This window comes from Planococcus citri, chromosome 1, assembly GCF_950023065.1.
Source record: "Planococcus citri chromosome 1, ihPlaCitr1.1, whole genome shotgun sequence".
NCBI lineage: Eukaryota > Metazoa > Arthropoda > Insecta > Hemiptera > Pseudococcidae > Planococcus > Planococcus citri.
The window spans coordinates 63,767,345-63,786,004 of NC_088677.1; the positions used below are offsets into that span (position 1 = coordinate 63,767,345).

General features: G+C 35.1%; 1 protein-coding gene and 1 non-coding gene across 3 annotated transcripts in view; one reads left to right on the forward strand and one right to left on the reverse strand.

Moving 5' to 3' along the window:
• LOC135833287 (uncharacterized) overlaps positions 1-18,660 on the reverse strand; it is a 263,254-nt gene that overhangs the window by 213,184 nt on the left and 31,410 nt on the right. The window lies entirely within an intron of this gene.
• On the forward strand, positions 18,333-18,405 carry TRNAR-CCU (transfer RNA arginine (anticodon CCU)). Its single transcript has one exon. It is a non-coding gene; the product is annotated as a tRNA-Arg (tRNA).

Genomic DNA, 18,660 nt, shown 5'->3' on the forward strand with positions numbered 1-18,660 from the left:
TAACCAATTTTATACACATATAGAACATAGGGGTAGTAGGTAGGTACACAAGTGGTGAAGTTTCAATTTCCAGTCGAATAATTTATTCATATTATTTTGGCTCAGTACCTATTTCCGTCCCTTTTAAGTACATATATACGCCAATACGCTCGTATACAATGGTATAGCTCCTTCGATGCCTATACATATATTCGTAATTGTTACCATTCTGTGTATTGGGAGGTTTGTTTCGGCGTGGCGCTTGTGAGTGAGATTTTTTCATGTTTTTTTTTTTTAATTTCCAATTGAAGAACGAATTTTTTCCAAAATACCCCTTAGAAGTACGAATTTTTTCTTCAAAAATCCAGTAAGAAAGTGATGATATTTATTCCGGATCGACAAGTTCCTCTCCATGGAAATGATTCAAGCTACGGAATTTGAAAAATGAACTGTGTTTGCTACGATTAATTACCGGGAAGGAAATGGAGATATACATAGCATTAAATCTCCTTAAGGAATTAAGAATGAAAATGGGATAAGATGGTAACCATTCAAACCAAAAATAACACCACTGAAAAATCAAAATATCGAATTCTGATATGTAGGTGTATGAATATTATGGTGAATTGCGAAAGAAAAAATGCTGAAGAATATTTCCTAAATTCACAGAAGATCTTCATTCCAAGGTAAAGTCACTTAGAAAAAATTTGTCTCCGGGGGTGCCGCTGCCCATAAAAGGGAGATATGGGTACTCAAAGTATACAGACATTTTCAAAAAAATCGAGGTCTTTTCCGTTCGCATCAGCCCTATTTCCACACACTAAAATACCTAATAATTGCCTAGGTAAAGGCATGCAGCGCCCAGAGACCTCGAGTACTGGGCGCAACTATTCCAAGAAAACGACCACTAGAGAAAGGGGATCGAGAAAAGACCGCTCTGTAGACTCATATGTTTGAAATTTTATTGTGCTTGATGGTAAGCTGTTTTGAAACACCTGTCGACCTTTCAACGGCCTACCTCTTCATTATGAAACAGTGGTTCAATGGGCGCAATATTTAAGAGATGTTTGCAGCCATCAGATGCTCAGAATTCGTGGTAATGAACCAACAGCCCAAGTACAACTCGGCGGACCGAATCAGATTGTAGAAATTGACGAAATGTTACTGTCAAAACGAAAAAATAATACACCATCGCCAATGGTTTAACGAATATAGCGATGCTTTTGAACATGGAAATTATACAAAAATACCCGGAAAAAGGACATACGTAAATAGAAGGTGACTGCAGGTGACTGCACGCATGCTCATAAAGAAAGTGGAGCATTTGCTAACTAAACTGTTGGCAAAATTATAAAATTAGATCGAAGACAAACAGTAGCGGAAGTAAAATTAAAGACAAGTCGAACTGTTTTTAGATCGATTAATCATTGTATGTCCGCTAGAATTACCTGAAATTTGTTCAAATAATTCCGATGATTGTCCATCGACAAAAAGAAGAAAATTAAGCATTTTTTTTTACATCTTATTTTAATTTATTCAAGTTATAGTACTGTATTTTCTTAAGTTCATTCTTCGACATTGGTAGTGGTCGAATGGCTACCGTTTATGAAAAAGAAGAAGCATGTTGCACAATCTCTCATAGAAAAATTGCAAGAAATGTTAAAGCAGGAGAAGAACGATACCGAAACGGTTTGAATGATTTTTTTTTGAATTATTGCTTTTTGTCGCGATAGAGCATCAAAGTAACTTGTATTTATCAATGAATTATTTGTTTCAGTTCCTTATGGATTCGTGATGAGGTGCCTGGAATGGCAACCCTGGGAGTGATCGAGTATTTAGAATCGATCGAAGCAATTTTGGGCCAATATGAGCCTTACCACCAGGACGCAAAATGCGTTCTATGCTCACCCGTTCGTTCATTATCAAATAATTAACTAGCTGACAGGAACGTGTCCGCAAATTTTTAATCATAGAAACTTCATTATGGTCTGAAAAGAAAGCGCTTGAAAAATTTAAAAAAATGGTACACATTTTAAAGGGGTGGCGCTAAATACCCCCCTGTCCCCTCTCACCAGTTTTCCCAAGGCATTTCAATACAATAGCCTGCAAATTACTATAAAGACAAATACACTATTCGAAGTATTTCGTATTTTTTCAAAAAAATTACCAATTTTTTACACTCTACATCTGATTTTTTATTAGTGGCTCTAACGCTCGCCAATAAAAAGATATGAAAGCTAGTGTGACGGTAGGGGAAGTAGCAGTGAGTGATTTATCGATATCAGAGAAGCGAGAAAAAATAGTTCCGAACGAACCTGTGCTGATTTCATCCGACGACGAAAAACCTGAGGCCAGCTGGAAGCATGCGAAATCAGAATTCATTTGGAATGGCGAGGTGACCGTTTCCCTGGTTCCGGCGAAAAAGAAGAGTTGATATCTTTCGTAAGGATATCGGGCAAGTTTAGGTTCCCTGGGCTTACTATATGCTGGTCTTAGACTGGACTTTCCCTCTGAATACCAAGGATAGTCCCAGTCACCACACTAGTTCAAAAATCACACAGATGGAATTTTATAATGGAAATTTCTCAACATTCTGAGTGAGCACATGGATGTTTGAAACATTGAAAATGATCTACGTTTCACGCTCTACAATTTGGGGGTTTTCCGAAGCACTAGCATCAATAGATCAAAAGTGTCAAAAAGCTCAACTTTGAATCTATGGATTCTAGAGCTTTCGAGGGGAAAAAATCAAATTGTAGAGCGTGAAACGTAAATCATTATTCATGTTTCAAACACCCATGTGCTCACTTGGAATTTGGAGAAATTTCCATTCGAAAATTTCATCTACATATGTGATTTTTGAGCTTTAATTAAACTTTTTCTTACTCAGTCGAGTATAGATATTTAGGGTGAAGGTGGTGTAACGGCGCATCAACTCGTCTAGCCCAAAAGTTGCCTCTTGTCGGAATCGAACAGCCTACCATTGCACTGAAAAGAGTAGACAGAGTAACAGATCAGGTCTCAAATGTAAGTGAACCTAATAGGGACGACTCTCAGGGTGGTGAAGTAGCTACAGTGGAGCCGGTTGTAATCCCGGAGGTTGTTGACCTGACGCGAGAAGAACCTAAAAAATTCTTCTCGGGTTGGCGAAAACAGCTTCCGAGTTTTATGACTGACTTCCCAGCACTTACCCCCCCCCCCCCCCCCCGGTCTACTGTCTCTGTTCAGTCTTCCTTGAGAACGAACGAAGAACGCGATTATTTGGTAAATCAACCTTTGTTCGGCCTCAAAGGAAATACCTCCCCAGTGTCGTTAAATTTTAATCCAATTGAACCAAGATTCTTTACCGCGTTCGTAGATACAGACTTAGCTGGTGATTCGTCTGATCGTAAGTCTACGTCATCAGGCATAATTTTACTCATATACGGTTGTCCTGTAGCTTGGAGAGCGAAGAAACAACAAGCCATCAGCTATTCGCTGATTGCAAAAGGGTTTTTGCTTTTTGTTATTTATAGGAGCTTTTTAGGTTTTTTTTTTCGTAAATTTGATTACAGCTAAAGCCAAAAGCAAGAAATTTACAGACAAGTTATTTATTAATTAAAAAACTATTCGCTATTCAACATAAAACATGTTGAATACAAAATTAAATTATTGATGAAAAAATAGAAAATATTAGGCAAAATGTCGCGTATACGCGGCGATGACGTCATGTACTTAGACTCTATGCACACTTGTATCCAAATCACAGAATTGGTCTCTCCGAAATACTGTTCACTGATTGGCTACAAATTGAAAATTATTGAAAATAATCAATTGCAATAGGGTTTATGCTGCTAGCAGCAAAAACCCTAAAAATGTGTAGCCGTTTCAACCGGTGAAGCTGAGTATGTCGCTCTATCCAACGCTGTCTGTGAGATACGCGCTATGCGTAATTTATTCAAAGTGCTCGGTACACAAAAATACCTAGAAAGTGGCCACACACAGATGGAATGTGATTCTAATATGCATGCTAATAAAGAAAGTGAAGCAATTCGATTTGCTGACTGTTGGCAAAATTATAAAATTAGATCTATTTTGCGTTCGAGAAATCGAAAAATGCACCCAAAAAATTCCAGTTGTACAAGAAGAGATCGACAAGCTGTATGTGAAGATGGAGACTGATATAAAGCCACACTAAGATGAAAATGAAATCTTCAACATCGACGAGAGAACGGATTGCAATGCTTATATAAAAAACATACCTACTTAAAAGAAAGTCATCCCACATAGGGTAGAATCCAGCAGCTATTTTTGGAACATGACACATGACTTCCATCATGCAACTGATGCAATCCACCAGACTAATAAAATAAATTATAAATGAAAACAGTGATGGAATAAGATGTATGTTTCTAGTTGTGGAACAGGCAGTAGAAATCACTGAAAGAAGACTGATATGATTTAATTTATTTGAAATTGAATATTAATTCATAATTACTTTCCTGTTTTTAACACTTTTTTCTCCATTATTAACAGGGAAGAAATGCACCGGGAATTCTTAAACCATTGAATCCCCATCGTGAAAGGAAAGCTGCACTTTTTAAAATACATCATAGAAGTGTGTGCCCGATTCGGCGTCGTGGCCAAATTCACAAGAATACCAATAGCCATTAACACACAGAATACTGAAACAATATGGTGTATTTCACCGCAAGTAAATTCTGAAAGCTTTCATTTGTACCTAATGCTTTTTAGAAAAAACATCGTAAGGCAATATTGTTTACTCGTTTTTGCACGCAAGTATTGGAAAGCGCAACTGCTTAAATTTATTTAAATTACTTCCACATTTTTATTTGCCTTTCGGCTCTTTCATGTTTGGTTGAAATGGCCCTTTAACGCTGCATGAAATAATTTTTTTTCTATTGTTTAGTTGCGGAGGATTCGCTTTTGAGGCAAGCAGAACGATTATTGCAACTGGAGGAAACGAGCAAAATGGTTAGAGAGTTCCTCATGCAAACGTTGAATGCCCGAGCTTTCATTCGGCCAGGTAAGTGAAAAGTCGGTTATCTCACGTTTTTTTCACTTTTTTTCTTACCTACTAAAAATATGTTTTATTTTTATTATTAGAGTCGACACCGGCATATATGACCACAACGGACGAATCATTGCAACAGTTGGACGCAACGGTTGTCGTAAACCAAACGATTCGCGAACAAGAACATTTTGAAATTACAAATCCATCTAGGTTGAGAAGAAAACTCCTCACCATGAAATTCAGTGGAGGATCAATGAAAAATCATTTAATGAGATTTGATGAGACAATAAAAGATTTTTAGAAGATTTTTTCTGTAAGTAGGTACCTACTAGTGGTCTGCACGAGCCGAGCTAAAAGCTCGCGAGCCGAGCCCGATACGAAACGAGTCGAGCCGAGCCGGGCCCGTCAGGCTCGTCGTTAGGCTCGCGAGCCTCCGTTCGTAACGGGTACTCAATGCTACGCCGCTGTGACTACTCGTATGAATTCCGGCAGCAACGGGAAAAACTTAAATTCTGCGCATCATCACGAGATGAAACCAATGGTTATTGTTGGGGGAGGGGGGTGGGGTCGGAGTGAAAAGAATAAAATTGCTGTTTTTGCTAAAAATGCATGGTTTAAAACGTTTTTTAATGTAAATGAATTTTATCAAAAAATAACTTGAAGATGTGTAATCACAAAAACGACGTTTTTATGCAACAAGTTTTAAATTTTGGGTTTAAAAATTTAGAATTTGAGAAATTAGTTTCATTTTAAAACTTTTTGTAGTTGAGAAAAAAATGTAGAAAGTTTTGATGCTGAAACGTTTTGAAGAATATGAATGCTATATTGTAGTTCCGAGTGAAGCGAGAGTAGAACTTCATAATTTGAATACATACCTTCTTTTTAAGATTTCAATATTTGAAAAAAAAAACAGAGATAGGACTACAGAAAGCGAGAACAGTACTTTTTGGTAATTCAGAATCGATAAAATGGAAAGTTCGAGGTTCAAACAGGTACTTATTTTCCATGTGCAGTACAGTTTGAAAACAAAAAAACTGGATATACATACGTGATGTAGCGAGGGAAAAATCTATCAGAAATGTACAAAAATTCTACCTATCTTTAGTTTGGAAAATCAGTACAAAATGAATTTTTTAAAAACTTTTCTTTTAAATTAAGAATAGGTAAATTAGTAGGGGTACCAAAGTGAAAATTATCAAAACAATGGGACCGGAAAGATATACAATTTTCGCGATATTTCCTCGAAAGGGGATCATTTCCCGACCCCGAAACCACCATTACATTTTTGAGATCGAATTGCAAAACCGATCCAGGGGTTCCCAAAGTTTTGAAAATTGAGCACTTACGTTGTCATCTGTTTTGGCCAATAAATCCCAACCAAAAGGGGGTAGGGGGGTGCTTGAGGTCTCAAATAACTCGTATTGGATCACTCTTGAAATATCTACCCATGACCGTTCTCATTTACTGATACCCCACATTTCAGTGGTTCCCAAAGTTGAACTTTTGTATTCCAAATTTTTAAAGACACGCATTCAAACGAATATTGTCAGTTAAATAAATTTAGCAATCAAAAAATAGTCCAAATACAAAGTTGCAAAATTTTACGACGATTTAAAAAATGTGTCATTTTTTTTCTTAGCAATAATAGGGGCCGAGCTGAGGGGGTTGGAACGTCAAAAAACGTGATGTAACAAACACTGAAATGTGGGGTAGGTATCAGTAAATGAGAACGGTCATGGGTAGATATTTCAAGAGTGATCCAATACGAGTTATTTGAGACCACAAGCACCCCCCTACCCCCTTTTGGTTGGGATTTATTGGCCAAAACAGATGACAACGTAAGTGCTCAATTTTCAAAACTTTGGGAACCCCTGGATCGGTTTTGCAATTCGATCTCAAAAATGTAATGATGGTTTCGGGGTCAGGAAATGATCCCCTTTCGAGGAAATATCGCGAAAATTGTATATCTTTCCGGTCCCACTCTTTTGCGATTTTGAAACGATAGACCGACATGGTACCCCTACTAAATGAATCAAAAAATATAAAAATTAAACAGTCTCACAGCGTTGAGCGTAGTACATGCTACATACTACATAATAATTTAAAAAAAAAAAAAAAACAAAAAATACAAAAAAAAACAAATAAAAAAATAAAATAAAAAAAATTAACAGAAACCACAAAACACGACGATAAACACCTTAATAAACTACTGATAGTACTGATTGATACGTACGCATTTTGATTTTTCAAAAAAATTCCGCATGGGAACAGTACGTACGTGAAAGTGGAGGGGTAGTGACATTTCATTTACGGCAACGCGGCATTGTGTTGCGTTGGTCAGGTCACAACAATGCCTATTGTTGGAAAAACCATCCCGTTGCGTGTCGTCAACGTTGCAACGAAATTTATCCGAAGCGTAAAAAAATTCATGTTAGGTCGGGCTCGGCTCGAGCTCGTCGGGCCCGTTTCAGGCTCGCGAGCCGAGCCGGGCTTTTTGCTCGAGAACTCGAGCCGAGCCGGGTAGGCTCGCGAGCTTGCCCGGCTCGTGCAGACCACTAGCTACCTACTCTGCGAAAACTGTTGAGTACTTTCTGTTAATTTGTGGAAACCAAATATATCCCCCCCGCAGGTAAAAAATTAAAGTAAGTAATTTAATTACAAGATTTTTTTGCCAACAATTAGCTATCAAAACCATGATTTTCCATGTTTTTTTTTGTGTTTAGTGTGTTTCAGATATACCAAGAGACATTCGAAAAGATACAGGAAAATTATAACAAAGAACTACAGCAGTTAATCGACCATCCAGAGTAAGAATATAAAAAGAAAACGTCCATTTATGTTTTTTTTTTTGGTATTTTCATAAGCATCGTCGTCGATGAACTCATTAAATTCTTTGGATGCACTGAGAAATTCGATACTAAAACAACAGCTTTCACCCGAGAAAACTGATTGAAATAGCTCCTGTTTGAAATTTCGAGCTTTTCTTATATCACAATAACAAAAACTCCCCAAAGCATCCAACTCGTCGAAAAGATATCGATTCATTAACGAGACACAGACATCATCACGTACACTTTCAATTTTGACCATGATGTTTTCTTTGAATCGAGCAATCTTGTCTTCATTTTCAAAGCAGATTTACACAATTCGTTTCAAATCTTTACAGCAGGTAAGCGAAAACAAAATATGTATGCCAGAAATTATGCCAAAATATGGTTCTTTCCTCAACAGTGACACATAAAAGAATACCTAATAGGAATTCAATGGTTCTCCACAATCCAGAACCAGCATTTATATGCTTTTAACCAATACATTGTTATTGTTGGGTAAAATAGTTCTAATTATCGATAGTTTTAAATCAAGTGAAAGATTATTCTTCCGCGAAACCGAATTTCGAGTTCTTCGGATACGAACTGAGCGATAATTCAATAGCATTTGGAGCGGCAGGTAAGACCTTGTTTTTGTTAATTTGTTGTAATTTGCGCATTGTGATAAATTGTAATAATTTTTTTTTGCATTCGTTGGATTTTTTCATGATAAAAAAAAACGTTGCATTTGTTTTGCCGAGAAAATATGGCAATTTTTTATGTAATTTGATTAACTTTATTTGGTCAAAAATTGTCCATTTTTGTGGTGTCGCTTATCTGACACATTTACTCAAACTGTCACTACGAAAATAATCAATTTAGAATTGTCAAGAATCCGCAAAAAAATCTATTTAGTCAGCTGAAAGTCTAATAACTAATGGGATTTAAAACCGCGCTCTCTCCCAAAATCGCGATCCCTTTCAAATCGAAAATTCCCTAAACTTCCCAACCTTAGTATACTGAAATCAGGTAACAACTTTCAAAATGAGATAGAAAAAAACTTTAAAAAAAAAAAGAATCATCAATAATTCTCCTCTAGAAAAGTAGGTAATACTTGAGAATACGTCTGTATCAAATTAGACCTCACATTGGGTGTAACTAGGTCTCGCAATAATTGCCTTATTCATCTAGAGATACACCCGAACCAATATCGAATTACTCTAGACGGTTTCATAGATCACCTCAGTCGATAATCAACGTAACAAAAAAAAAAGGGGGCAAATGAAGATCTCATTTTCTCAAACACCCTGCATTCAGCACCCTACATCCTTTGATTCATCAGATTCCAGACAACACAACGAACAGTGAACACAAAGCAACAGTAGAGTCGTACGAGTGAAAAATTCTCACCCTTAGTTTAATTGATCCGATTGCACAGAATTCGAAATATGTTTAATAACGAGAGAGACCGGATAGACGAGGAGATTCCATTCGCTTGACACGTCTGATTTTTGGTTCAACGCGACCTTATCATTATCATTAATCATTTTTTTACTCCTATTTTTCCAACTCGAAAAAAAATTCATACCGGTCGATATGGGTCTCTCGTATAGTCGACACAATAATAAAACCTCGTCGAAGCATCGCGAAGTGATCTATCAAAATACGAGTACATACGTTATTCTCGCGGTCGGTCGATTCGAGAGCAGCAACGAAGCGACGCGACGCGAGACAAGGCGATTTAATAATGGGTATAAAATGCAATTGATACACATTTTATACAGAATGTAAACAAGGGGATGTAATTAAATAAACGCCCCACATTACATAGTACATTGTAAAATCAGTTAAATGACGTGTGACAAGATATTTGCGGTAAGCAACAAAGAGCAGATAATGCAACTGGCAAACTACATGCGTCGAGTATCTACAAACGCAAGGGGTACGTAAAATGCACTCTCGACATCGACAATCATCCCTCATCTATATACCAAACAATCGTTGTCATCGTCACTTTCGCCGCATTCGTCGATAAAACTCCCTTATATACCGGATATTATTCTATACTTTGGCGCGAAATAAAGCGGAAATGTGGAAAAAAAATCGCCAAAAAACGAAACAACGATTTCGCTATCGCCGCATTCGACTGACCAATGATCAATTTCGAGTACCACCTATATGTTCGTACGCTATTATTATAACCCACTGAAACGAGACCTTTTCACTGGCACCTAGTCCTAAGCACAGGACCAACATGTCATTAAACCGTATTGTCAAACGATTCTTTCGTAACCAAAAATAATTTGCTTATGAAAAGAATTTAAAATATGCTTTTATGAAAAAGATATTGTGCTTAAACTCCCTAAGAATTACATTCTTCGTTCCGAAACACGTTTGCCGCGTATTTATCTCGCCCCTTTAAAAAATCATTTTCAATAATAGCGCGGTATATCTTCGAATAAAGGGATGAATGAAATATTTAAATCCAAAATAAGAACCGCCTCCTCCTCCCCCCCGCTTTAGTTATATATTTCAAAAAAACACGCCACCTTTTTACAATAGTGAACGCTCGGAGGGCTTATGTGTGTACTGTGTAGTGTGTGTACGAGTAGGCTACATCTCTCTCACTCGAGTTTAAAGGGTTTTCAAGTCGACACTTCGATAAAAAAGAGGTGTCCTTTCTTTTCTCGCCTCACACTTTTTTTCACCTGTATAATGCTATTTTTTGCTCTATTTTGCAATTTTCTTCGTTTTTTTTTTGTAGAGTTGACTTGGCACGTGAGTTGAGTACGTATAGTGGCCAAATATGAAAAATTTGATCACTGCACATTTCAATGATAAGGAAGACAAGAGACATTCAAGTCGGTGTAACGTTACCTAACAAAATAATTTTTAAAATTACACCTCAACACCTTCGGAAGTACAAAGTCATGTGTTTCGACTTTTGAGTAAATAAGTTGTCAGTCAAGTATTTGAATTTTCTTAACAACCTGAAGAAAAAATGATCAAAGGTATCTGCTTTTTCAAAAATTTCAAATTCGCGACATTTCTTATTATTTTTTTTGTGACGAAAATTTTTTAAAAGCATTTTCACAAGTATGAATTTTCCTCTGACGTAAGAGAATTTAAAAAAGTTTTTCTTGGCAGTTAAGGGTGCCTTATAAAATCCAAGAAGCCAAATTCGTACTTCATCTGTAGGTATCTCGTCAGAAGGCGTGGTTCTTATTTTTCAAACTCCATTTTTTTTTCGGGGAACCCCCTTTAAAATGATCATTTAAATAAAATAAGAATACCCTGAAAGTTTCAAGACAAAAATATAATTTTAACCCACCACTCAAAGCGATCCAAGTTGTCCAATATCGAGAGCCCGTCGTCGATGTATTCATGTCCACGGCGGCATCGTGGAACAAATCCGATGCAACGCGGAAACTACTTTGTCAGTCTCTAATACGAGTAGGTACCTACTCATGAATGCCAGGCACATCATTATTGGCACAGGCCAAAAATATCAATAATTGCGGAATTACATGCTTCTTATTCGAATAAGGAAGCGCTCATAACAAACTAGGTAGGTAACGTTGGGTACCTCGTTTGTTCACCTCAATCATATCCCTCTTAGCTTTGCCCTTGGCCGCCATGACACGTGCAGAATAAAGACTGGAGAGATGAGACGTAAAAAACCAATATCTCATCTTTTTCTATTGAGACTGAATACTCAGAAATGAACAAAAAAAGTAAGTAATCTTTGATTTATTTCGCTCTTGCAAGTTGCATGGTTATGCAATATGCAACCAATCACTCAATCGCAATACCCAGAAAGAAAAAGGAAATGAATTTTTAACAATTTAATCTTTAATGAAGCGGAAATAAGACAAAAGTATACATATCTGCTGAGGAACCGTCTTTGCACTAGACAGTTCAAGCTAGGAAGGGGAAATCGAAAAATGAAACGAACAAGAACATGGCTCGTTTCTCTATTTCAAGCTTCAAGTAAACAAAATACCCACCATTGCCAGTTTTCTGTACTATGATGCAGAAGGATTCGAAACAGACTCGTAGGGAGACATGATTCAAATCAAAAATTGATTATGAGTGAATTTTTTTTATACCTTTCGCAAAATCATTGTGAGGAAATTGTGGCGATGCTACAGTTAAGTTTTCATAAAAATTTTCTATTCATAGGACCGGAGAGGGGGCCGTTTGTATACATTAACTGCCAATCACATTCGATTGTCATTTATCAAGCGTTTAGAGCTTTTTGAAAGTTTTTTTTGGTGTGAAATTGTTTTTTCGCTGGACTGTGCAACTTTTTAAACTTTCAACACACAGAGAAAAATGTATTGCACTTTTTACTATAAATCATAAGATTTTGGATGGGCTCTGAAAATTTGACAATTCTTTCTATAAATTATAGTAATTTTTGCAATGCTTTTTGAGAGAAATTACTATATTTTATTTAAAAAATCAAAAATTACTATAATTTATAGTAAAAATTGTCAAATTTTCAGAGCCCATCCAAAATCTCATGATTTATAGTATAAATTCCAACATAAATTTTTCTCAGTGCATGAACCTGCACAGTGCACATGTACACTTTAGAGCCTTTCTATCGACAGGTCTTTCTCAAAATCGGTTCAGCCGTTGCCGAGATCTCAATTATGGATTTGAACTCACATTTCGCAGATCCATAAATCAAACCAGTAAGTAATCTTTGATTTATTTCGCTCTTATAAGCTTCATAATGCAACCAATCACCCAGAAATGAAAAGAAAATGAATTTTTTACAATTTTTGCACTCGACAGTTCAAGCTATAGGATGGGAAAATCGAAGAATGAAACGAACAAGCACGTGGCTCGTTTCTCTTTTTCAAACTTCAAGTAAAATACCCATCTCTGCCGTTTTTCTGCACTCTGATACAAGAGGATTCAAAACAAGACTTGATGGAATTATGATTTTTGAAACTCCTACATAAAAATAAGGGATGATCGCGAAAAAAAAAATGTCGGAGGAATTTGACCAAATTCGGCGAAGACCTTCATTCTGAGTTGAAAATCACTAAGAAAACATTTCACGTCGGGATGTGCCCTTGGAGAGGAGACATGTGTCTTCGAAAGGGAGACATTTCGCTCCAGCTAGCAGCTCCTACCCAATATGTTTTTGGAAAAACGGTCCGATTCCAAAAGATAGTAGGTACATATTCAATATGCAAAATCTCAAATACTATCTTTCAAAAATGAACCATTCTCAAGAAAAAAACAGGTTGAGTAGAAACAAAAGCGAAAAACCACGATTTTCGAAAACGCCACCTTTTTGAAGACTCATCTCCCTTCCATGGACATCTTCGGAGCTGGAAAATTTTCTAAATAACTTTCAATTCCAAATGAAAATCCCCAAGACACACTGATCAAAAATGACATCTCATCCAGATCGATTCATTATCGATCACTCACATCAAGCCCAAAACCTCTTCGCTCGTACCGCAATAAATACCACCACGAACCCCCTGCTTCGAGGAGGCAAGAAAAAAAAACAACGGGTCGTTAAACGTAGAATTTTTTCCACAGAAAAAGCATCGGAATAATATAAAGACACACGTACCCTATTTCCTGTATAATTTCTTTTCTTGTAATCCGTTTGAAAATGTCTCATTTGGTACACAAATAAGGCAATGTATAACGCTCGTAACAAAAGCAAAAGGACATTAAAGGAAGTTATAATGGCATTCAATGATTGTTAAGCGGCATTTGATACATTGTGTATCGGTACTTCTTTACGTTCGTGATTTTCAGCATTCGGTTTCGTTCGTCGTCGATACACACACAATGATAGAGGGAAAAAAAGCTACCTCTTTTTTTTCTGCTTTTGATTTTTTTCTCCTCAAACAGCCGAAAAGCTAACTGTTTTTATTTTCGTCGATATAGATACGTACGTATGTTTGAAGGTTGATGGAGGAAAAATCAATGCGGCCTACTGACTGATTAAAGTATAGGAAATTAAGTCATTTCTCTATTGTATAGCTCATCGAGCAACACGAAAGTAGGGAACCTTTGGATGTTATTTGATAGGGTCGAGTATTATGCTTTGTGTGTTTACATATAGCAGGCGAAATCCCTTCGGTTGGAAAATTTATAGCTAATCTGCGCGTTAAATTGAATCGTTTATAAAGTTACCATATGTTTATTGGAATTATTTCAATTCGCCTTTACAACTATATACGAGTCGTCAATAATGACAGAATTATAGCAAGCTTTATGGCGATATTTTTTCCAATTTTTTGAAAAAATTATGCACGTGAATTCGAGTAAGTAATAAATAAAACTGTTGTCTGGGTGGAATGAAATCGTATTACAATGGCATATTAATCATTAAAAATATATAAGAACAGGTTCAAGAATTAGATGAATAAATAACAGGATTAAAGGTGTGATTAATGCCTCGAGTTAATCCTGATTTAATAGTACATTTATTACATTGAAACATGTACCTACTTCTTTATTCTTTTACGGTTCGAATGAAGTAAAGAAAAAATTTTAATGTTCGTTTTAAACCCATTTATACGAATTTTATAAATCATTTTTTAAATATATGAATTGTGAACTAAAGGGGCACGTACGTATGTGTTTACCTCCAAAGTATCGAAAAAAACATATGATACCTTTGTTAATGATACAGAACTTTGAACTTGGAAATTGACGATATCGTATTCGTAAAATATGCAGAAGATCGAATTTTTGGAAATGGTCGCAATCTGTGGAATATCTGGATGAAAAGGGTCATACTGAAAAAAAGTTTTACATGATGTCTACAGGCATTTGTTGACCGAAAATCACTACTTTTTCACCACGTTTCAAAAAAAAATCACTATACCTTCCAAAATGTTATTAAACCCCCCCCCCCATCTCCATCAATTTCATTTTTTTGAACTCTGTGTAATTTTTTACATTGGCGTAAACGTTTTCATCAATTTGAAATCAATTCGAGTTGTTGACTTATTTCGAAAATGAAATTTTCTCACGAAAAATGGAGGATTTTTTTCATTCAGCAGTGATTTTTCATTTTTCGTGCGAGAAAAATCTGATTTTCCACTTTTTTTCATTTTTTACTGCGTCTTTCAAGTGAAAATCACTGACTGCTCTACGGAAAAAAACGTAAAATCGATATAAAACTTACCTAAAAAATAACTTTTCTCTTTCGTAATAAAATTCTCATTTCTAAATTCAATTTTCCAAAAATGATGAAACGAAAAAAAAAAATATCAGAAACAGTGGGCCTTTGGCCATCTTTACTTTTTCGACTTACAATTTTTCTGTTTTTAATGACCATCAACGTTTTTCTCTTTTTCCTCCCCTAATGATATTTGAAATTTAAGTGTCTTTCTTTTTTCACAAAAAAAAATCATGGCTGTTGCCATCTTTACAAAATTAAATTTTCAAAAGACCTTTCAATCGTAATCATGTTTTTTCCCATAAATGTTTTTTTTCATAATTTTTTTCAATTTTTTTTTCAACGATTCCGTTATTTGAAAAATTGTTTGTGGCGTCTGCCATCTTCACATAAGTAAATAAATTTTCAAGCAACTTTTCAATTGTTACTATCCCCTCCACCCCCCCCTCCTCCCATAAAAATTCTCAAATTCTTTAGCGATCAGTTATAAAAAAAAGTGGTGGGTTGATCTTCACAAACAGTAAACTTTTAAGAACGCTTTTAATAAACTTTTTTCAAAAAAGTGTAGTTTTCGATACCAAAATCATTTTTCAATATATATATTTTTTTTTTTAGCAATTCATTAGTCAGAAGCTTGGGGCATTTGCTGTCTTTTCTAATTTCATTCATCCCCTTCTTCATTGAAATGATTCAATATTACTTTAAAGTAATTAATTAGTCAAAAGATTTGAGCATTCCCCTCTTTTTTAAATTTTTCAATCGACGAGCTGTCGAAAAAGCATACATTTGAATTTTCTCTTTTCTCCAAAATAATTTTTTGCTCCATTTTTCCTCCTGCGATAATATGTACGAAGAATAAATTCAATAACCAATAGAAAAAAGTAATATGTGGCTTTTGCCATCTTCATCATTATTCATTAAGTATCTTTTTATGAATTTTCATAATTTTTCAGACATTTTCTAAGAGCTCCTTTCCACAGAAACAATTTCTCAATTCAACAGAAATTCAATTGCCTGTATTGAATATTTTGGAAAAAATATACACCCATCTCTTTTATTAACCCTCCCCATTCCTCCACACATTAGTTTGCATATTAATCCGACTACCTACTGGGAATGGGTGCGTTTCAGTGCACCAAGAATTGAAAATAAAAATTTGCAACTCTATACGTGTTAATATAAGTAGAATACACCAATCACTAGTATCTACTTCGGAATTATTCGTCAGCATTCATAAAGCTGAGCACGACATAAGTTTTATGTAAACGCACACAAAAGAAGTCAACCACTGCAGAGTTAATCTGACTTCGTTTACAAATTAAAATACGAATGACATGTTACACCATAAATGTGTATTCTGACTATAATATGAAGTAATCTTCATCGTATTGCGAGTACATGTTGAAACAGGCAATCGTAAAACTCTTCAACAAACAGTATTTCAAATACCTGCATTTCGAAGGTATGAGTACATTTTCAAATTTGGTTCACTGAAACAGCACCCTCCCAGCAGCTGAAATAATAGCACACCACCTATAGAAAAACCAAATTCACCAAAAAAATACCATCTTGAACCCAAAAAAATATGTCTGAAAGTTCATTAATTGTTTAGAAAAGGATTGATTTTTCGTTTATTATTTTTATTTTTTTCATATTCAAGATTAAACATGTATTTGTGGCAAATTCCATCTTTTAATTTTTTGAAAAACTGAAAAAAAAATGCAGGAGGAAAATAGAGAATTAGCACCAAAAGCTACTAAAAAAAATCAACAGTATCTACCCCCAATTTTCGTTCGTTTTTGGAAGCGAATTAATACACAGTTCGACCAGCACCATTTTCTTTCATTTCCATTCAATGATAATATCTGAAAAATCGACTTGGAAATTTAACAAAATTCCATCACATTTACAGACATAATAATATAAGAAAACCCGAGGAAAAAGAGAAATCACTTCGACGTTTTCAATTTTCAAATCAATTTCAGAAAATGGTGGTATCAGCAGATTTTGGATTTTTTTTCTTCAAAATTTCAAGATTATAGGTTCAGATTTTATTCGAAGATTATTGAAGCGTAATCCATCTCTTACTCAGCAATTTAGCACAAATGCAGCTAGAACGCGTTCAAAAATTGATGAAAACATCACACGTGAAAGAGTCCAAATTGCAAAATGCTATAATTTTTTTTTCAAATGATGCAAAACTACTGCAACACTGAAAATTGCAAAGAACTGTTGTTTGACTCATGAATAGAGATGAAAATCAATATTGTCACTTGGAAAATTTTTTCGGAAAAACTTTTTTTTCAGTTAAATTGTGTAAGTCTCAAAATTTCGAACTTTTGGCAAAAAAGTGATAGTTCAAGTCACAGATCGAAAATTTTTACAGTTCTTTTCGGCTTCTCTTCTCCCCTTCCCATAACTTTTTTCGAAATCTTCCCCTGATTTCCAAAAAAAAAACAACATGACCACTATTGAATTTTCCTCGACATCAAGTTGGTCTCAAAATCTGATACCAAATACGATACGTTTAACTCAATTTCCAAGCCAAAACTCTCCTTGAAAGTTGAAATGAAACAATTCTGATTTTTAAGAATTTATAAAAAATCACGATTTCATAATGAATTCTTGAAATTATGCCATACATATAAAAACTGAAAAAATGACAGATTTTTCATATTTCAATACAATGTCAAAGTTTCTAGTCTTTGGTCTGACTTTTGAAAAGTTGAAAAAAAAAACAAAATGAATCCAGTTTTTTCTGGCTTTTAAAAAATTGGAAAACATTTCTGTGAAGTGTTAACATTATTATGTCAGGCTATTAAAAATTTTTAAAAAATGACCAATTTCTAAAATTTCTATTTAGTGAGCTTTTATTAGATATTGAGTAGGTATAACTGCCAAGAACTTGAAAAAAAAATTGATAAAGTTGCTAAAATAATGTCGAAATTTCAAAAATTACTTTCTGGTATTCAATCAGACTTTTGTGCTCATTTGGAATTCCAAGCATTGATTCATGAAGTTGCCTAAATATTTTTGTTTCATTTTCATTCAATTGTACATTGTACCTATACCTACTTATCTACGAGTAAACATACCAAAGTTCCTGTGTTCTAACCAACGTGATGATTGATGAAGATAATAAGATAATTTATCCTTCATTGAATTAAGCCCAGTGAAATTATACAACGAAGAATATTCTCAACATATGTTAAATTATAATAGTTGATTCGTAATTATTAAAAAAAAATAATAAAAAAATAAAAAATCCCTGTTAAAAAATTAATTCATCGTTGAATAAAAATACGTGTAAAATACGCCAACGTCGTTCAAGGTTGAATAGTGCTTGTAGCGCGTTCTGCAGCACTAAGCCCCTGTGGCCTAATGGATAAGGCATCGGTCTCCTAAACCGGGGATTGTGGGTTCGAGTCCCACCAGGGGTACAAATTTTTTCTATCCGAATTCGACTTATTATGGCTTATTTTGAATATTTATGACCTTTGACGACTTTTAAATCCATCAACACGAATTTCAACGAGTTATTTAGTTCAATTATAGGAATTTCTTCGTGTACTTTGATGGTAAATCGTGTATTGAACGGTTTTATTTATTTTACTGGTCGAATTCAGTCGATTGGTCGAACACAAAACCCATTTGACAATTTTTTTTTTCGAACTTGGAACCGTGAACTTTGGTCA